The following is a 23,075-nucleotide window of genomic DNA, read 5'->3' as shown; positions in this document are numbered from 1 at the left end:
AACCATAAATCAACGCAAAAGCAACATGCATTTGTCTGGTACTTTTCCTGGGGGCATTCCTGAGAAGAAGGACTATTCAGAAACTGCAGACAGCACAGCAGTGGTTGGGAGAAACCTAGAAAGCTGATCTGAAAAACAGAAGAAAATTACTGTTTCAGATCCTTTATCTGTTTAGCATCCTGTGACTGTCTTCTTGCTGTACAGTAGCCAAAGGATCAAGTAATCTTTAAGTCTATAGTGAGGAATGCAGAGCTCAGAAGTCTGCTTCAAATCTGGAAGTCAAGTATGCCTTAGACTAAGACTGTGCCTTGGCCCTGGAAGACACAGCTCCAGCTGCCAGAGCTAAACCTAATTTTTTATTCTTTCACCCCCTCTTTGAGATGACACATATTCTCACCAATAATCCATCTAGACTCAGACCAGAAATCCAGAGTATTTTATACATGCTTGCAAACCTTGACCAGAAGTATGGACTCTAAGTGGTTTCTAGGAGTGTGATCAGAGCATGGCCATCATGGCCCTGCACTGACATTCCTCTCGGCCACCTCAATTCCAGATGGCCATGCCAGCATGGAGAAAATCCAGCAGGCCAGAAAATTCCCTTCAACTTCCAAGTTTCCAAAGATCAATAGTCTTATTTTACCAGACTTTCAGGTAAGAAAACTAGGACAGGTGGAAGAGACGTGTTCAATGCCATCAGACAGGAAGCATTTGCAGAAGGTGTTGCTGACTAGACTGCAGGGTGCAGCAGTTCAATTTACCTGGATCTCTTCAGCCAAAAAGTTCTCTGTGTGCAGCCTATTCACACAGAAGACTAAACCAATGCCAGTTTGGAATATTATGGGAAAAAACTTTATCACCAGAGCAGGGATGGGGGTCAATGAACTGTGCAGAGCTGTACAGCAAAACAGAGGGGTCATCGGATGACCTACATAAACTGGGGAGGAACAGGCATGGTGGTTTCTTGAGAATAACCTCTCTTAAACATCAATCCATTTATTCTCTGATCAGTTATCCATGGAGACTGAGTAAGAGAAAGCTTAGCTTCGTCCTTTGTAGAAGGATAAATCATAAATAGAAGCAGATTATTCAGAAAATAGCTATCTTTATTTGTAAGACTTGCAGAAGTGCAATAGTCCACCCCATCCAAAATATGTTGCTAAATTTAGAAAACTGAATATTTAGAAAAAGCCAAAACCACTGCTTAGTGATATAAGACATCATTTGATCTCATCTGGAAGGAGAGAAAGAGGAAGGAAGAGAATGTAACAGCTGGGAAACATGATCTGTAGTCAAGCAGTTCAGGCAGTTGTTTCTTGCTGGAAAAGGAAATGATAATTTAATTTTATATCCAAGCCACAGTAAGTTTTGGAATAAGATAAACTGGAGTTTGATTACTTGCTGCCCACCATAATTTGGCTTGGAATTTTAGAAGGAAAATGTCCTCTTTTACTATTTTGTTCATATCTTGCAATTACCTCATAACTGCTTCTCCAAGGGCTGAACACACTAGTCTACTAAATAATTACTGACCTGTTTTTTTTTCAAATAAATGTATTATACATAGACTTGGGGGACATAGAAATATAAACAATTCAGAACTACCCTGTTAAACTTTAAATCTAAGTAACCACTCTGAACCCAAAGAATGAAGAAAGGCTTGGAGACAAGTCAGTATAAAATACATTACACAAGTAAGCATGCTGAGGAACTAAAGAAATTTAGGTGTAAACATGCTTTCCAGCAATTGTAGGGATCCAGGATATCCAGCTTAGCAGAAAAATTAAATGTGTTCTGAGATTTGTGCAAAAAAAACCAAAAAAAAAACAAAAAAAAAACACCAAACAAACAAGAAACAAAGGACATTTTAAGTAATGGCAGGGTTTTTCACTAGAAGGTGTGAGCTCTCAGGAACAGATTTCCTTGGTGCACTTCAGGTAGCATTTTGACTGCTGTATGAGAACGATGTTTGATGAGGAACAGCAGGTTTTAGGTTTCTGAAGTTTTTTTGGTTTTCTTGCATTGCACAATACAAAGAAGGTAGATCTAAAAATCTGCCACCTCGTTTTTCTGCTCCTTCTGTCATAACACTCTTGCACTTCAGCTTCAGGGACTTTGAAATCTTTAAAGTCTCTGGAGCTGGAGCCTGCCATGTACAAAAAGTATGAGCTTTCCTCTACCTCAGAGGTGGCAGCTGCCAGGAAAAGGCTAATAGCTTTCTGTGAGAAAGGGAAAGCCTCTGATGTTTTCTCATCTAAGAAACTATAACTGAAGCTACCCCTGGTGAAGCAAGCATGGGACTGTGTTTCTCTTTTTCTTTTCCCTGCTTTTTTTTTTTTTTTTTTTGGAAGAAAAACCCACAGTTTGCCAGGACCTGACTTTCCATTGGTTATTTATGTTGCTGAGGATGAAGATCTTTCCCCATCCCCAGTGCCTGTCTGTCTTTATTCCAGACATGACTGTCTCAACAGCAGAGCCAGCAGGAGGGAATGTGTGCCTGTGATTCAGTTCCTGCCAATCACAGCGCAGCCTAAAGTGCCAATTCGTGTGATTCGGCACGAAAAGGCACTGAGAGGGATGAGGTGGGCACACACTCTGCCTGTAGACCCTCACTGCAGGGTGATTCCTTGCAGCTGGAGGAAGCAACTTTCAGCACCACACCGAGTGTTGGTTCAGCGAGTGCGTGATCATGTTGGTAGCTGTTCTCTTCCTTTAAGTAAATTGGCATAATTTTTCTATGCAAATTAAAATCTAAGTCCATTAAAATCTAATCATGGGAGTGCTGGAACCGGTTCCCAGCAGAGTGCTGTCACTTTTGACGTTTGCTGGTACAAAGAAGAAAAAAAGGGGACAAAGCAAGTGTGTGACACATCTCACTTGTGTCATTCATCTGCTTTCTTCTCCCTTGTGTGCTTTTAGTTTCAAGTAATGTAAGACTTTTTTTTACTGTTCTTGCAGTATGTTATGACCCTCTTTCTTCTTTGGCAGACTGCTTGAGCAGTAGAAGACTGCAGGGTCTAGTCTGCATTCCTCTGACGTGAGGTGAGGTCTCATTCAGCCTCACCTAAAGCTCAGCCCACTTTGTCCTACAGCTTTCTGAGGAAGAGAGCTTTCCTTCAGTGTGCCAGCATGAATGATTGCAGAACAATGTCTCTAGCTCTGTGAACTCAAAAGTAAAAGACTCTTACAGATTTTACTCTACAGCTGCAATAATAGTGATGCCATACTGCTATTATTTCACATCTCAGTATATTAATATATCAAAGCCTTTCTCCAGGGTGTGTTATAAAACCTTTCAAAGATATTACAGCAATAGTTGTCTGCTGATTCTTAATTGCTGAGGGTAAATGCTTCTCTTTAGGAAAGGACTTTAAACCAAAACATTTTTGTTTCCTTCAGGCACCTTGCTACACCTAATGTTCTTTTTTTGGAAACAAAATGTCACATTATCTTTGGGCTACATACCTGCAGAAACTTCCTCTCCTACTAAAAACACCTGTGCTGCCCTTCCCTAATTTCACTTGCTCCCTCCAGCTGAGACTGCTCCCCATGTTTAGTCATTCAGCAACTGGGATTAGCTCTGGTAAGGATAGAGTTTCTTTTCCTGGTTTGTTTTTGTTTCATTTTGTTTCTGTCAGACTTGTAAGCAGTGCATAGGTAAAAAAAAAAGTGCGCCCTGTAATTTGTCAAAAGTCAGAGGATGTAATTTGGACAGTAATAGGACATCTTCATCTCTTATATTAAAACACAAAATTTTCTTTTATATAAATAACACTTTTAAAAGGGTCAGTCTTTAAATTGTTACTCCATGAATGTTTATTTTTCTCTGAGATGAAAAATGTGTTTCTAGAAAACCAAACTCATGTTTCAGGTTTTGCAGACTGGTACCTCTCTGTCTATAAAGGGAATGTGTTTCCTCTGCAAATTGATATTTATGTATTCAAAATGATATCTAAACTGATTCCGTGAACAATTTGCTGAAGTTTTCAGGCTTCCAGTTGTGTAAATACTTCCTTGACTTTAACTGTATGCTTTTCCCTGATTATTTAAATCCCTGATGATGGAAAGTAGTAATAACACTGCAGTAGACTGTGTAAAATAATAAGAAGAAAGACTGAGACAATCTGTCCAGTCAGGAGTTATTATAAACAGTATTGATATACTAAATTATTTTTTGTATAACTTTTTATGTATTCAGTATAAGTCTTGGAGGAACTGTTGCAGACATCAAGCACACAAGTACCATTTATAGATGGTTTTTCAATTTCTTTTCCCAAAAAAACCTTCAATAGGTACCACGCTGTGCCTTTGCTTCTTACAGTAAACAAGTGTATTGCATTTCAGTCTAGAGAGAAGCTGAGGGATGTCTCGTCTCCCAAAATGCACCAAATCCATTAATTTCTTTTATCAATTTGCTTACTCTTGATTAAGTTGCTATTGCTTTCTGACTTACTTTTCAATGTTTTGTCCTTGGCTGGTTTCATGAGTTCAATTCTATCAGTAGTCACCAATATTTACTTCTGTTACTTCAGCAAAGAGGTTTGTGCTTTTGCTACCCAGAGGTTTTATTCGTTTTACTGCTCTTACAAGTTTACTTCTTAAGTCTTGCAGTTCATGAATATAGCTTCTATTGCCTTCTGAAGTTTTCTTTCCCTTATCAACTATTTCTTTTCCCACTTCGTCACCAGTTTTTTCGTTTTTAATTATCTTACTATTTGTTCTCTATCCTTTTCCGTATACTCTAGCTTTGTGCCCAAAAGCTCAGGTATTTGCAGCTCTAATTTGGTTATACTCTACATCTTCTGTCTGCAAACTTCATCTCGTTGTCCCACTTTATCTGCCTTTCACTGAAACTTCATATCTGAAGGTTTTTTTAGTTTTATTTTCTGCCTCTGGTGCACCAAATTTATACCTTGAATTAATAGAAGTTGTGTAGGTGGTTTGGATTAGGTTGATAGGGGTTTTTTCCATTTTGGTTTTGTGGGTTTGGGGTGGGATTTTTGACTGGTTTGGGGATTTGTGGTTTTAATTGTTTGGAGGATTTTTTTGTTGGATTAATTGTTTTACTAGCCTTGCAAGTTTTGTTTCCTGTTTGTCCTGTAAGTAATTTTTTTTATATAGTTAGGCTGTTGTTGTTAATAGTTCATAGGAAGCAATGCTAATCCATTAGAATAAAGATCACTTAGAGTAGATGTCTATTACAGTCCTTAATTTCAAGTAATTTTCAATCTGAGAACTGCAAATAAAACAGGAAAAAAAAGACAGTGAAGGAAACTGTGGAGCAAAGCCAAGCCCACCATCATAGAAACACTGCAACAGGAATATCAACAGAGACCATTGGCAGAGGTTTAAAATGGCATTTCCCTTGCCAGCAAAAGGGAAAACAATGTGTTCTGTGTTTTGAAAATTTTCTAAAAATAAAATGAGTGGATAACAAATTGAGGAATTCTGAGTACCAGCTGCCTCTCTCCAAGCAAACTGTGATGATATGAAGGCTTTACAGACCAAGGACATTTTGAAGGCTGGTGATGCTGAAGACGGGGGGCATCCAGAAAGGAAACAAGAGAATCATCTTGAGCAGACACAGGGACCAAGACTCCTTGAACCATGAAGCTTGACTGAGCAACAGATGTAGGTTTGTCTCAGATGCTGAACTGCCTGCTGTTTGTTTATCCTACTCTGCTCTAGAAACCTGCACTTTGTGCTTATTTTCTCTAAATAAACAAGATTACACTAAATGATATACCTGACTTCTATTTTTCATCTTAAGAAGAACAACTTTGGCAGGATGTATTGGCTACCTCCTTCAGTAAAGTGGGTAATAGTATGAATTTGTACTGTAAATTTAGAGGAAGAGACAAAGTTGATTTGAAAGACAGAATACAGTAGATGACACCTGTAAATCACTGCTCTGCATTCACATGGTTTTAAAAACTAGCCCGTCTCCAGTTAGCTATTTAATACTTCTTAACAATACAGATTTAATTTTAAAAAAATATCTGGAGCCCCACTTGACATCTGGCTTCCTATCTTAAAAAATCAGTAAATAGGAAGAATACTGTTCAAGTATAACAAAAGGAGTAATTTTTAAATTAGCATATAAAAATAATATTCATGGGGCTTTGAACTAATGTGATTTAAAGTTGCCTAAAAGTACTGTCACATTTTTCTTGTATTTTCACATGTCCCAAAATTTAATACATCATCATGAAGAATTTTCCAAGGAAAACAGATAAATGTAAACCCATTAGTGTTGCAGGAAGCTGACTTGCATTTTGTAAAGCAAAATCACGTTTGTGTACTCTCAGGAAGAAAATTACTCTATTTTGTCTTTAAGCAGTAAAGGGTGGTGGAGTCTGAATAACAGTAACCAGCTTGACTTTATAAGATGTCTTCTCTTCCTAACACTGATCAGGTAATGCATTATCTTTGCTGTTTTGTCACTGTGAGTACTGACTGAAAATTTGAATATTTTTTCAGAAGTTGAGTCATTTTGAACAGAAAAAAGGGCTCTTCATATCAGTTTAATTCAAGTGTTACACTTCAGTGAATCATAAAAGTTTTGCTCTTTTATGAAATATTGTATTTTTTGAAGAGGTATTTTGAATGGTCAGATTTCTAAGACTGAATGGCTCAGTTCAATCAAATTGTCATTTTTATAAAACATATTTTCATCCCAAAATTATGTATTCTCATACAATAATGTACAATAATCCAAGCAACAATATTTTCTAGTTAGAAAAAAAAAAAAAAAGTGGTACTATGATAATTTAAAGTCTCCTATAAACAATTCATTTAGTAGCAGACACTCCCCATAGACTCGTCTCCCTTCCACTTGATTTCATACTTGCCCCTTTAAATTGGGAATAATTGCCAATTATGTCAAATAATTATTTACCCATTTCCACTTGTAAAAAATTCTGCTCTTTGTGATTGCTCAAGTGAATTGTCCAGCTCTACTCTCGCTGATTTTTGAGATCTATAGCTATGAATGCAGATAGGCAAAATGCTTTGTGATTTATTACCGACACAAGTAAAGAGCTATGAAAGGGAAATATTCAAAATAGTCACGGTAAAGACAACAGGACCTTTCAGGTCATCAATATTAAATGGCAGCTTTATCTGAGCAAGGATGAAGAAAGAGTGAGCAAATCTTTCAGGACTTGGTCTTTTATGGTAAACAATAATAGCAAAAATCTCAAGATAAGCAGATAATATTTCCCCCACCGACTATTATTTGATGGTTTTATTCTTTTGAATTAAAAAAAAAAATCTGATATATATAACCTTACAACTCCTTTCATTTTAAGCAGAAAAATAATTCCTTTTCTTAAAATCCCAGATTTTCTGTGCTTTGCAATATTGTGCTACACATTTACTACCAGAAGCAATTAGCAACAACTGAAGACGTTGCTTCATTCTGACAAGAAATGAATGCGTTGCCATCTACACATCTCATTAAAAAAAAAAAAAAACTAATCTGAAAAACCTTCAGCCTTTTAAGACTTCAGTTTGGGGACAGGAAATAAAGCAAGACTGTGGACTATGTCGTAGCTTTACTGGTTACAGTAATCAAATATTTTGATTAATAGAAGTAATTTCATAACATCAAGCAATATCCATTGCTGATAAATGCTATTTGATGCCTCATATCCCTGACATCATATATAAAGACCAAATTTCTCCAGATATCAGGAATTTTGCTCTTACTGTTTGTTTATTTCTGAGATTTTCCCTAATCTTTTCAGTGCCTCTTTCTATTATGGCCAGCTTACATATTTTAGCATATGAAAAGAGTAAAGTCATACTATTTTTTAACCTATTATAAAAAGTTACAAATTTAATTTCACAAATGTGGAGCTTTTCATATACCTGTATTAGAGACATAACTGATTAAAGCATATGTTTTTACACAGCAAACAGTTATGGTAACAGATTCATCAGATGCTGAATAACCTTCTTGAAAACAAAAGTGTGGTTTAAGGCACACTACGCTGTGCCTGTAACTGTCAGATGAAGGTTATTGTTAGGTTTTTGAAATTTTTTTCCCAATGGAAATGGATTTAATCTGCCAGGGCTGATTGGATTAGGTAGGTGTTTACTGTGAGAATAAAACACAGGAACAAAATATTGTTCAAGCCAGGAAGGAAGGGATGCTCCTTTTGTTTTTATGTCATAGGATGAGTTGTAAAGAACGTAAAAAGCCAGTCTGTACTCACAAATAAAAAACACTTCAATGAAGTAATTTGACTGTTGAAAGTTCCTGCTGTTGTTTTCTACTGCTTACTGCCTCCAGAATTTCGACATGACTGCAACTTCAGAGGTGAGTGTTAATGCTGGGCAGTTCTAAGATGCTGGCTGCCCTTCTAGACTGAGAGCATCAGCCAGCTCCACATGTTGTTTCATAGTACCTGCTGTCATTCTTAACAGTGTTGCTAAAACATCCCTTTGTCCTTGCACAGCTATGCTGAGTGCTACTCACCCTCCAGTTTGGGGGCCCAGTCTCTCCTTTTCTGACGGGAATTTTATTCTCCAGATTTACCTTCCTATTCCTGATAATCATTGACAGGCTTGTCAGATGCTGGTGACAACGTGTGCCTCACTGCAAGGAAGAGACATCACAAACCCCTGCCTTCTTGGCTTGTAGGTGCCCCAAGGATGGTGAAAACATGGAGATGGGGAATGAGGGATATCTGTGACGACACGTCTGGGTGAGAGACAGTAAGTTTTGTGGCTCTTGCAAGAATAAGGTAGCTGTGCCTCTGTGTTGTTACAAAATTTGCATAGCTTGGACTCAGTCTTAAAGGTACTTTTCTAAGCATGAGATAGTTCTTAGAATTTTTTTTTTAAGACTTCTTGACTATTGTGTATTGTCAACTTTTTTATAAAAAATCAAATACATAATTTTCGGTTACTCTTGACCAGTTGTGCCAGGCTGTTAAACAAATTGCCTAGCACAACGGGGTAATTATTTTTCTTATCCTGAAGCTTGAGATTTTGGCATATTCTGTGGCCTATTTCTTGGATTAAGTATACAACCTTAAATGATGAGAAAAAATAAATTTCTCAGGAAATCTTAAGATATGCTCTACACTTCTCCAGAATCACAACAATATTTCTTCCTTACTGATGACAAGTCTCATCAATCTTTAGCAGATAGACAAATGAAAATAAAAGTTGTGATCCATGCATAGTTTTATAGCCACAGGTTACTGGCAAAAAATTGTTAAAGTTCAGCTAACTGAAACTTTGTGTCTTCTTCACTAATAGAAGCTTTCTCTCTGCTCCATCTGTGATGCTGGCAAGCCCAAAGGCTAGGATCTAGCATTTGGGTTTGTTTCTCTTACTGTTTTTGAAAGGAGAGTGATAAAGAATATCTGTATGCCATTGTGGTCGCAAATACAGCCAAAACCCAAGAGATCTGAACAGAAAAGACAGCACCAGGTTCAGCCAGCTTCTTGCTGTATTAAGAATCCTCTTCTTCCTGCTCACGAGTTGCAGACAGGCATGACCTCCCACGTGTATATGTCACCTTTTATAAATTTTAAAATTAAACACAATGGTGCATACACTTATCAAAACCATTAATGATTGCTCTGCCATCATCAAGGTTTGCATTTCCCAGCAGACACAGAACTGAAGGATCCTCAGCATATCTGAAAGTTCGTAATTTCTTTTGCAGAAGGTGTTAAGGTTCCTCTGTTCCACCCTTCTCTCTCTTTGTCTCTCTGGGAGTTTATTTCCCCTCTCTCTTTTACACCTGCCTTCCGGCTGCCCCTGCTGTGTCCTTGGGCCTGATTTCACTTTGTAATGATTATTGCAGAGCCTCTGTGATCCTGAGTCTCTGGTTCTGCAGACATAAGTTTTCTCTGTGGTGTTTTTTTTATTTGCCCACTCATCTGAAATCCTAAGGAGTAAAAGATGTGGAATAATGGTTCATTCAGAAACAAACTGTTCATGTTCCCACTTCACACACTGTTACCAAAATATCATCAATTTTAATAACAACACAAGTAATTCCAGTAGATATTACTGTATCTAGAGTGCCTGCAGTAATGGACCTAATATACTATTTATTGCCCTTTAACTTAGTACTTGTGCTTGAATGACAAGAGTCCCACTGTGAAGCAATTGGGATAAGTTGTCCTACTGTGCTATTATGTTTTAATGTCCCTTACTACAACACTTTTATAGTCCTGCAAACATTTTCACTGTGATATAAAATGTAGGTGATATCAGATTTCTAAAAAAAAATGAACAAAAATGCCCAACTAGATTTGGAGGTGGGTTTTTAAAAAAACAAACAAACAAACAAAAAACACACACACACAAAACCCCCCACAACATATCTATAGTGTGTAGACACATATATTTACATTTTTATATTTATTCATGTTTAAAGTGAGCTTGATTTTATTTTCTCCACTGAATTCAGTGAATTCAATAAGTGACAGAAGCAAGCTGCACGTGTATTTGCTCTGTGTGAACTGCAAAATATCCTGTTTGGACTAATATAAAACACAACAAACTGATGGAACTTAGAACAGTACTCTTCTTGGTGAAAGTAATTATATGATTAACATATCTGGAATCAAGTTTATTGCACAAATAAGGAGCTTATATGTCCAAAAAATGTGATCAGTCAGAGAATAGTTTATGTGCTGTATAGTACAGCTATGTACTGAGAGATAGACAAATCTGCTTCTGGAAATTGTTTCTAGCCCAAATGTTCCATAATCTATTATTTTAGCGAAAGCATATGAAACCCGACTCCTGTAGTCTTTGATTCTCATTAGCTGTACCTCACTCTTAGTCTCATTGGTCAGCAAAACACCTTCTTTGACTTCCTGTCTTAACACTTTGTAAAATTATGTTCAACTGCATGTTATATAGTTACCTCTTTTTGTATTTATTTTTTTTTTTCCTTTCCTTTCTGCATTTAGGAAAATATCTTGAGAACTGGTCTCTTGGGGGTGTTCCTATGCTCCCTGGACAGTTGTTTCTATGCAATGAGTTTGCTACTTTTACACATAAAATGTACTTTTGTTCTCTCTTCCAAATTACTTATGAGAGTTTGAGAAAGAAGAGAATGAATTCTTTTATTTTTCTCTTGGAAGTGTGCACCTATGAGTATGCTGGTGAAGGTCATCATCATGTGAGGAATGTGAGGAGGGAACTCCAGAGCTGCCTGATTTTTCCAAGCTATTTCCTCTTAATGTGTCCATAAAAAAATACATTTAAGGGAATTTAGGGAACTCCCCAGTCAAACATTTTCCAAAAAACACCATTATATTTTATCAAGTTACCAAGGAGAATAGGAAAAGCATTGTACAGGAAAGGCAGGGCACAGTCAAGAGCAGTATTTAGATGTTGGTAGACACTACGCATAAAACCACGGCACACACACTGTATTTTAGGTTTGGAATTCATGGACAAGAATTAGAGATTCTGAATGGCAACTGGTTTTGGAGAAATTTATTAGATATGTTTCTAAGGAAAAAATAATCTGTCCCTTCTGAGACCCAGTTAAGGAAAAGGTGACACTGTTGGTTTTACTGGGTATCGGTCAGAGCTGAGTAAAACCATCTTTGGGTTTTGTGAGAAAGAAGATATTTGGTTAGAAATTCACATCATTCTTCGTGAGAACTGTTTTAAAATTACAATATGAATTACCACTTTCAAACTAGAACAAGTGTTTTCAAGATTTTCTTCCTCCTTTTGTTCCAGACAGCTGTATTGCTGATATGCTCTTCTGCTGACACTAAAGTGGGCCCCAAAAAGGCAGCTTGCTGCAGCAGAAGGTGAGAACAGCAAGTCAAAGGCTATTGCAGCACTGCAAACGACAAGGCTATGCCTCAAATTATATAAGATACTCATGCACAAAATGTTTACAAAAGTCTGGTTTTCATTTTAAGATTTCAGTGTCAAGTTGCATAATTATAGAACACGATCTTTCAAAAAGCTGAGCTGTTTTCTTTCCACATTGTTAAAACATTGAAATATAAGCCTTATATGGGAAATAACAGAATGGACAAATAAACATTTAGTAGGAGTTGTTTTTTAATTGGTGGTATACTTACCAAAACATAAAATCAGTTACATCTTTATTATTTTATTTCTATGTGTGCTAATGTATAACTAAACTATAGTGTGGTTGTCGCTTTTTGCATTGTGAAGTAGTAAAAAAACAATATTAGAAACAGATTCCTGTTTGACAGATGCTGTATCACTTGCAGCTCAAAGTGTCAAACTTACACATCAGATTCAAAATGTATGCAAAAATGAATATTTGAACTTGTGCTGTGATAGAAATGAAATAGAATAGAAAATCACCCCTTTCCCATGGTACCCCATGGGAAGAAAATAATTTGGTAGAAATAATGAGAATGCTATTTAGTATATATTAACTTTTTTATTATCATTATTAAATAGAAAAATCTTGCATACTACAATGAGAGTTAAGAAACCCATTTGTTTCTTGTGAATTATGTATGTCTAGTAGTGTATTTAAAATGAAATGTGATAACTTGGAGTAAAAGATACACCTCCTCTGAGCTCCTTGATCAGATTGATACTTTGAAGACTTGCAAAAAAGCAAGGTTTTAACCTTTTCTTCACATATTATCATGGTTTTTGCTCTAACAAGTGACAGCCTTATGTTGCTACTGTCTACAAGCAAGAACTGGAAAAGCTATCAGATAAGTAAAACATAAAATGTGGAATGCAGAATCAATGTTTTAGAAGGAGGATAGGAGAATAACGAAGATTTCAATCATTACTAAAATCCAAAACCTAGAGGTTTAGATCATTGTTTACTCTAAATAATATTTTGCACCAATAATTGTTCCTCTAACTTGGATTGAAAAAATTGTACCCTATCTTCATTCAATAAATGACTCCTAATATGACCCAAAGTAAAACAAAATCTGGCTCATACCCTTTGAAAATGTTTAGTAGTAAAAAAAAAAAAAAAAAAGAAATAATCTGAAATGTTTTAACTAGTTTAGATATTTAAGAAAGAATTAATAGGTTGAGTAAATTTGAGCAATCCCTGGAGGGTTCCTCAGGTGGGCAGGTAGGAGGAAAAATTGACATTAATTATTATTTTAATGGGGATTTTATAAAAGAAAAAAAAAAGCTGCTGAAATCCAAAGACATTTCTGTCAGAACAAAGGGTGGGTGGATCTGATCACAAAATGCAAATGTTGTGGAACCTCCCTTATAAAGTCTGATGCTGGCATGAGGGAGTTTGAGCTGACAAGACCTGTGGAGCAAGCAGTACCCATCTGAGGAAAATACCCATGATATAAAAGGCCAAATGAGGATCAATACCACTAACAGATCACTTTCCTCAGAGCTATTTCCAGGCTGTGTATTTGAAGCAGATTAATAGACAGGCCTAGATTGTTTCAGTAAGCAATTTGGATGGAGTTTGATTCACCATGAAGAGAAAGACAAAAGACCTGACACAATTCACAGACTGTGATCCAGATTCTGTTCAGCACAGAAACTCGAAAGAATAGGAGGTGCAAGTAAGAGAGAGGTCTAAAGAGAGGAACAAACAAGTAAAGTGAAGGCTATGACATTTTATTTTCCTGCTAAACTCCTTTAGAGAAACTGTCTATTTGGTCCTTGCAAACAGGGACTCCAGCTGTGCATAGCAACTTGGTGTGTACTCAAAATTTTACATGAATGGAATACACAACTGACAATTTTCTAGTTATTTTCTAGTCATTCGAGTTCTGGCTGCAGGCTGGCTGAAGGCAAAGGTTTTAACTAGAAATAGCTTGAAAACCTGGGAGAAAGCTTCCAGAAACTGTGTTCTGAAAATACGTGTTTGTTTTTGCAGTCCTTTGTGTCAGTCCTATCAATTTTTTATTTTTCTTTCCTCTGAGATTTAATTCTTCTTTTAATTGCTGTTTCTAACCCTGCTCATGAGTGGAAGCTAAATGCTTTTATCTCAATTTAGCCAGTATTTAATAGGCCTGCGAAAACACAGACATTTAAATATACATGAGCTCTTTACAGGTCTCTATTTAGTGTATTTAAAATTTGGTGACAAGTACTTCATGACTTTTAGAGACAATAACCTTGATTATGCATTACAGTAAATAATAGTTCTTTCCCAAATAGCTATCTTTTCTCTTTTATGTAGTATTTTAGTTCTGCAGTTTAAAGGTAAGGAGCTAAAATGTCAGTTTACAGAACGAACTGTAAATGTCTGTTAAAATCCAGTTTAAAATTTTATGTAACTGCAGTTTATTAAAACTGAAAGAAATTTAGCACTTAGTGTATGGTCCTTATTGTTGCCTTAATTTTTTTATCCTGGTCCTCTAATGGACCACTTCAAACTGAATATCCTGCAGGAGATTGCTGCTAACACTGGCTTAACTTGTTGGATGGTGGCACACACGTTCCCTTCCTCACAATAGTTTTTTTTCATCTAGAAGGTGGTTTATATCTTATTTAATTAGGGAGACCTTACATTTATAGACTTCTGGGCTTGGCACTCTCTTTGACTACTTCCAAGTGCTAAATTCTTCTATTCTAACTGGAACATGTCAGGTGGGCCAGAGCAGTAGGGGCTGTCCAATAAGGCAGTGGATAACCTGAGTGGGATAACAGGAGCTTAGTAAGTACTGAAGTGTTCTAAGGAGAGATAAAGCATATACCACCCTAAGAAAAAAAGGAATTTCTGAAAGATATCTGACATCTTTAAGCAGAAAAAAAAAAAAAAAAAAGGAAAAAAAATAAAAGCTTCTGAAACAGACGTCAAACATTCAAGACCAAGCATCTTGAGCAATTTCCAATTTGAGATCAAATTATAACAGAAATCAGGGGCCCCAACAGGAGTAAAGGATTCTTCGAAAGACTTTTTTTATACATGAAAAACAAATGCAGATTTGGCAGGCTAAGGAAGGCAAAACAGGCAATATGTTTTGAGGGGAGAGAGCAAGAAATGTTAATGCATTGGATAAGTAAGTTTTACAACTCCTATGAGCATACAAAAATGGAACAAGATCAAACACTCAAAGAAAAGCCTAAATAATGAATTGAGTTTTGCTCAGAATAAACAGGATGAAAAATTTTGCGGGATAAGGAAAAAAAAATCAGATTTAAGCAGTGTCTCGTGTTTAGACAGACTATAATCGGAAGAAGAAAAACTATCTTCTAGAACATCCAGTAAAGAATGACTGCATCTAAAATTACTATAATGATGAAGTTTTGGACAGCAAGTACAGGGAAGACTTTTTGTGAAGTTTATCCAAAGAATTATGTGTGAGAAAAGGAAATCAGCTTAAATACTAGTGAAATCTTTACCATTTGTGAAGTAAGGTCTGGTGCACAAGCTTGTATGCTAGCAGCAGCAAAGGCTTTGGAGCAATATTATTTGTGGTAGAATAGGGAATGTTTGAAAAAGAGAGCAAGAGAACGATTCCTAGTACAAATGTGTATGAAGGAAGGTTAAACAAAGCAACAAACCTGTATCAAAACGTGGGGTTTTTTTCATGAAATAAGAGTAATAAGCTTCTGAACAACTATTTTTGTTGTCCAGAAGCATCAGCAGAACACTAAAGTTTTTGGGTGTGAAACCTAAGTGCTTACTAAATAGGACATAATAAATGTTGTTAGGATAGGTAAAAGACCACATTCAATTATTATGAGATTAAATGGTTTTCAGAAGAATAAGATCATAGGTATTTTACCACAGGTCCAGAGTATCCAAGCTCAGTGATGTTAATGCTGTAGAAAATGACAAGAGAATGCTTTAAAAAGCTGTGAAAAAAAATCAGATTCTGATTTGGCATTTCTGAATTTCAGGGTAACATCCTTTAAATTTGATCTGTCACCAGCTGAAATGTGATTTGACAGAAAACTTAGAGCCAGACACCCTGGTTGTATAACCTCTTCTTTTAACTTAGAGGTGGGAAAAGACAAATATAAAACAGAAAGTGTACTTGGGGAATAGAAACTACCATACAACCTGTACATCTGTGAAACAACATACATGACAGACAAACATGAGCAAACAGCAAATGTGATCTCCAGTAAAATTGTTCCAGTGAGGTTGTTATTGAATAAACAGGAGCAGCTGGAGATAGCTCCTCTTCAGAAAGAAACTGAAAGAATAAGAGGTGAGTTTTAAAACTATAAGTATAGAAACAGAAGCAGCTATGGAGAAGTTGGCAAAACAAAACACAGTATTGGAATAGTTGAAGAAGTGAAGAGGGGAAGAGTTCCAGGGATTCCTTCAGGAGACCAGAGGAAGGATACAAAAGGACTTCTTAAAACAGATGTTTGTCGAAGAATCCTAGCTATATAAGCAGCAAGAAGAGGCAGTTAATACAGGATTTGTCTTGTATGCAACTTTGAACATGTCCCTGGAGAAGAAGAAAGGAATACTGATATTTGGGGCAATCTGCCCCCCACAGCCAAGTGTCAGGTTGTCAGTGGCATTCATGGCTGAGCCAACAGAAGATGAAAGGGTGCTGTGGAGACTCCATACCTAGAAAACCTTAACAGGAGGTTATGCAAACACTGGTCAGGAATGAAGCTGACATATCACTGGAAACCCATGGCAGGGAGGTTGGAACTAGAAGATCTTTAAGGTCCCTTCTAACCCAAACCATTCTATGATTCTGCAATAAGTGTATGTAGGCCTGGAGATATGTTTTCATAAACTTTAATCTTGCACATTATCTCCAGGACTAGTTTGAAATGTTAGAATGACTAGGATCATGCTATTCCTTAGAAATTAGAATGTAACAGTGGCCTTCTCAAAGTAGCAAGGCTACTCTGAAAACGTCGGTATTCATTAAATGTTATCAGGTATTTTATTCAGATGGCACAGGGCAGAAAAGTCTTGCTGTGCACAATGCTCTCTGTACTCAAAGGAGAGAATTCATACCCTAAGAGAACGTGTTTTCATTCCCATTTTACAGAAAGGGCACAGAGAGGTAAATCGTCTGTTGTGGTCATACGGAAAGTGTGTAACAACATAAAATCACATAAGGAATAATTCAGTACCTCCTGTTATAACATCCTTTCTTTCTTTAGGAGTGTTGCATGACTCTGTGACCTAATAAATTGTGATGCACTTTCCAAGGTCTCCATTATTATATGTTGTCTTTAGTCCGTTAAAATGGGCTGCACATCCAGATGACCTAAAACTAAGCCCACCAGAGGCCATTTGATCTTCCTCCACACTTTGGGAATAGATACTGTGAGGGACTAGACCTGGCAAAAGGAATGGAAAATTCAGCATTCAGTTAATCACTATCATTACATGTGCCTGCATATGTTTGCGCTTGGTTGACAGCCTGCAAGCCACATTAAGAAGTAGTAATGAGAAGAACAAGACAGGAGCTGAGAATTTTCCTTTTTGAGAGATGTTACTTCTGATGTTTTCAAAAGCCGTATCTTGAATAGGGAGATGATGGATAGTGAATCACTTAAAAACAAATCTTGTTTAGGTCTTTAGCTTGTATAATAGGATCTCATTTAACAGCGCTCCTTGTTAACTTGTTAAGGAATTTCAAGATGGGGCTGAAAACAGCTTTGCATACTACCACAAGGCAAGATGATGCATTGAGTTGTCTCTCAAGCAGGTGTATTTATTCCACTGATTCTTTCAAAAGCATTCCGTGGATTTTATGACTTCTATTTTTCTCTCTTTATTTCCTTCAATCTATAATTAATCTTGGGAAGTGTTTGCCATGCATCACTGTCATTTGGTACTCCGTGAGGCTGCTTTGGAAGCCTGTCTCTTGTAGACACAAAGGAAGGATATTTTTTTTCAACATGCAGTCAGTACAAGAAATACAGGAAAACTATTCTTGACTCTTTGTGGAAACCTCACGGATTAAGGGAAAGAAATGAGATGGAGGAAGAAGTACACATACACACTGAGAGAGAGAAACGGGAACAGGAGATGAGAAAAGTATTTCTTTAAGTAAAATAGCACTGTCCTCCTCTGTATTTTGTTGTATTTGAACATGTAAATTTATAAACATCTTTAAATATACAACTTATTAAAGTGAGAGATGAAAGTGATTGGTTTTGGTTTCCAGATAAATTACTAGGTAAATTTTGCAACAAATGAAGTTAAAAATTTTATTGGATATATGCCGTCAGAGTGGTTGGACTCTAACGGTGGGAAATAAATTTCATTACAGATAACTTAAAAATGTAAGGAACCAGAAAGCTTTTGTGCTCATTAAAAAGAAGCCTTGCTCTTTCCAAGTTTAGGAATTAAATAGATTAAGACTTTAAGGTATTACTACTGTAATAAGGAATCAATTAATGAGGATTTATGTCACAGCATTGCTGGACAGCAAGTTGCAATGAAGTGACATTGCTTGGATTTGAAAAGGAAGGAGAAACACTGATTAAGGAGCATATGAAATATTTATGAGTATTATTTTAATGCATTCTGCTTGTAGTAAGTCTGTTCTATGAGGTTCTACGCTGTGAATGTATATGTTCTCTGTAAAACGGGCTTTGCAGATCAATTGTATTGAAATGCTCACTGAAGTACTAACCAGGCAGAAACATGCTCTTGCTTGTGCTTCACAAAATCACAGGGAGGAGTTGATTGATTTTTTTTAATTATTATTATTATTTTTAAGATATACTTTCAGAGATTAAGATAGGACCACCCCAGAGGGAAAAAAGCAATGCACATCCATCTGAAAGAGAAACAGTGAATAGCCCAGATTTTCAAACCCAGGAACTCACGTTTCATTATTAGAGCTAGAAGCATTTTCCTTGCATAAAGGTCATTAAGGAAAAGCTGAAACACAGCATATCGAAAGACCAGAGATGTTCTCTCAGCAACATCCCTCTGCTTTAAAAGTTCCTTATTTACTCCAGTGTCACACTTTTCCCTTAGAATTCCCAAGCCATCTTACAAACGGTTTCTTAATTCCCAATTTCTTCACTCTGGAATTCCCTTGAATGCCTTACTGCAGTTCAGGCAAATTGAATCTAACATATTTCACTTGTCTACAGAAAGCAAGGATCTTCTCAAAGAACAGTATCATCTGCACCTGGCATGATCTGCTCTCTTTCTGTTCTCCATCCACTTTTTCTCCATCCGCAGCAAAAACTACTCTTTTGGTCTTGTCCGTGGTTCTTCAATTCTCCTAAAGGTAATTGCAACTCTTACTGAGGGCTCCATCTAAGTAAAATCTTCAGGATGATGTGAAAATGGAATTGAAATATTCTGTAAGAAAGACAAACAAATGGCTGCACTTCTCCTGGTATATTTTAGTGTCTCCTTAGTTAGCAACCTCTGCAGAAACATCAGCATTCAGGCTGTGCTGATATTGATGCTAGTGCTGTGTAACAGTTACAATAAACCTATTTAGATGAGGAGTACAACATATTATACCAAAAATGTCCATTAATTGGAAATGAAATTGGTTGATTTTTTTATGTTTTGCAGTATTTTTGGTTTATTTTGAGCAATATGAAGGGACAGGATCATTCTAGTTTCTTAAAACAGAAAAAAGGTTTGATTCTTTGTGATCATTTCAGATACTGATTCTAAGCTGCAAGAGAGCTGAAGTGCTCACCAGTCAAAGACTTTTCAGAATAAAAGAATTTGCCACTTTGAAGCAGGTCAGCTTAATTAAATAATTATGATCCTAATAGGTGTGTAGACATGTAGAAAACTGTGACTTCAGCGTTTCATGTTTTTTTAAGTCTTGTCTTGAAATGTTGCATTAAATTTGCACCATAAGCTTTGAAAATATGTGCTCAGTAAAACTGGATAAATGATGTATTGAATATAACTTCTTAAGGCACTGCAGAAGCCTTTTTCTTGGTCTTGAAAAAAACCTTGTTTATTTATTTTTTCAATACCGGCTGTCAAGATGAAAGGAGAAAAACAACCAAACAAACACAAAACCTGAGGGTACTCTGTTTCCTTTGTCCAAACACACACAGTAACAGAAACAAGTGCAAAACATTAATAAATCTAATCCGAAAGTCATTAGTCATCTGTGGTCACTGCATAGAAAAAAATAACTAGAACAAATATCTATCTTAGTGACATGAGTGACAAGTCCATCCAGAACCTGCGTAACAACAATGAGAACGTGTCAATAGACATTAACAGATTAATGTTAACCTAACATCTGCATGGGTTTGAATGTTTTCTTTAATTTTTTGAGTTCAAGTTATAGTCTACCTATTTGTTCTTTATAGATCTAAGAAGAAAGTGTCTCTCTTAAACCCTGTTATTGATAGATTTTGGGCTTCTGTTAGAAGCAGTGCAAGAACTAACAGTATTAAAAAGATCTCATTTTGCCTCCAGCTAAATTCACCGAGTGTCAAAATCAAGTGATTTATTTATTTATAAAGCAAAAAGCAACTCAGTTTTCAGACCACTAAGATTCATGTTAGGGCAGGGAGGCGGGAAAGTTTGGAGACTAAGTTGCCTGCTTGGGTTTTATTTTATTTAGCTTGGTTCCCCAGTTAAATGTGACCCTGTGGCAGTTTATGGCCCCCATACGGTACACACTTTGAGTGAAAAATAGACCCATTTGGCCATAGTTTCAGGGGATGTTTCTTGAGAGTTTTACCCTGCTGAAAGCTTTATTGCTGCTATTGGTGGGAGAAGATACAAACTTTCAAATAAATTTACTCAATATTTACCTGTTTATTGTCTCCACTTAGGCTTACACTTTCTATGCAATTTCAAACAAAACTTAGCTGAAAAAAGCAGAAAAATTGCTCTTAGTTAACTTCTTATAACTGAATGGTAGTTTAGGAGCTCCTTTTGTTAGGGTAACTATCTCAGAGTTTGAAATTTTTTTAAATTTGTTTTCCTTTTTTTCCCCCCCCTAAAATTGAAAACGATATATGGAGTGAAAGACTTTTCATATTTTTATTGGATTGAAAATATTTTTCAATTTTTACATGGGATCAAGCCAAGGTCTTGCAAAGCTTTTATGGAAACCCGCAGAAGGCAAGATATTAACTTTCTGGGTGACATACCTTAAATGCAGTAGGCCCAGCCTTAAAATGAGCAGGGCTCAAACCTTGGTTGTGTTCATTACAAATAATACGCTAGCTGCAAAAGGTGAATTTTGGGCCAGCTGGCTATTTTGACACTCTTTTCCACCCAGTTCTGGCAAGCAAGAACATCCTGCAATGTTTCCACAGTATTTTTTTTTATTATTATTTTCACAAAACCATTTTTTCAGTGGATTTAAAAAAAAAAAAAATCTCAGCAAAGGTTTTAATGGAGATATAGGCACCCAAAATTTGAGGTACTTGCAGATCTTGTTCACCATCTTTATATTCATGATGTGAGATTCTTTGGTTTTGGAAAAGCCTGAAATGAGGGCAGAAATGCCCCATTTTACTAGAAACTTTTATTTGGTTGGCGTGTGTTTGGGGCTGAGTGTGTGAGTGTGTGTGTTGTTTTCACATCATAATGTGAAATGTTTGAGAAACCACTTCAGCACTTCACTGAACTATAGCGACTCAGCCTTTCTGATATTTTTATTTTATTCATCTAAGGTAGACTGAAATATAAAATCCAATATTCAACCTGCCACATTTTAATATAGGATCATACAGGATTGTGAGTTCATAAAATAGTAACTTCTTTATGTTATTGTTAATGTAGTTTCTCCTGGAACATGTGCAATGTATTGATATTCTGTAGTTAATAGGCCGTTCTTGCAGAATTCAATGTATAGTGAAATAAATAAGTCATTATGGAATGGAAAAACAGTGTTTCTTTCAGGGGCTCAACTGGTTCTGGTCTCTCAACCAAAAAGAAAAAGGACCATTACATTCAGCTTCTTCTGTCAAGCTTGCAGCTGCTGTGAGAGAGAAGTCCCCCATAAAGCCTATTTACTCCCCAGCTGAAACTTTATATGCTGATGCCCTGCATCAGGAGGGGAAAAACACCCCTAAAAGAATGCAATCCACAGACAAAGCTGCAACTGGTAACTTCGTGTAAGCCCTTGTAAGGCAGCAGAGAAAGTGGAGTGCTGCAGGTCATCAGGAAAATGCCTTATCCCTTGTTGGCAGTATCTACTAAGCCGCACCACGATGGGTAACAGCACCCAGAAGGTGCCCATGCAGCCTGCTACTGCTCGCTCTGGCCTCTGTGTCCTGGTGCCCTGCAGACAGAGGCATAACTTGAAGTGACGAACACTCCTTTTTCTTCTTCTTCTTTCCCTGGACTTTTTCATTTTAGAAACTGATGAAAACCTGCAGTCGTCTTCTTACCAGCAGCCCCCTAGGCACGTGGGAACACAGAATAAGGAGGATGCTCCATTACTCTGGGAGATGACTACAGTGCCAGGAGTCAGACTGGCTTCAGTTCCTCAAAGTTAATCTATCACGAGAAGTAACTGTGGTACAGCCCCCCTTGCCCCTTTGTCGCTGTGCCTTGTGGTGACCTGATGAGGTCATTTGGCTGGATGATAAGGGAGCTTCAGAGGTTGTACAATCCTCAGGCAACCCTAAAGTGATTCTGTAGCTTTAGCACTGGAGAATTGGCTGCAAATCAAAAATCAGGGTCAGATTTCTCGACAGACCAAAGTTGCCCAGATGGAATACTCTACTGCCGTGCTTATAATCTTTTGGTTGGAGACAGGTTTCTGCACTCAGCAACTTAATTTGTTGACAAGTAAAATAACTGCTGGTTTTCACTGTTTTGCAGCGAGAGGCAAAATATTCCACACATCACTTCTGAATCGATTCAGGCACCCTCTGAAAAACAAATATTAGTCTTAATTTCAAAAATTCTGCAAAGGAACGGTCCTCACCCTTGTTAGGAGTTCTAAGAGAATTAAAGCACAAAATGAGCAAAATGTTCTTAGCAAAGTTGGGAGAATTAAAATAAACTTAGGAAAGAAAGCCAGCTTAGGTAATCTACGTCTCCTCATGCTTGCCTGGAATGCGCATGCAATAGCTTTGTGGGACAAGCTCAGAAAAATCAATACTCCAAATGAAATATCATTGGAAAACTCTTCTCATTTCAGCTGTGGTCTCAGTGAGGAGCTGTAATGTATCTATGAATAATGTTTAGCTTCAATCTCTTTTACAGC

This window comes from Empidonax traillii, unplaced genomic scaffold, assembly GCF_003031625.1.
Source record: "Empidonax traillii isolate 1590-97213 ecotype Southwest subspecies unplaced genomic scaffold, ASM303162v1 scaffold122:size1458747, whole genome shotgun sequence".
Taxonomy (NCBI): Eukaryota; Metazoa; Chordata; class Aves; order Passeriformes; family Tyrannidae; genus Empidonax; species Empidonax traillii.
The sequence above is the reverse complement of the archived record's forward strand: the minus strand, read 5'-3'. Positions refer to the sequence as shown.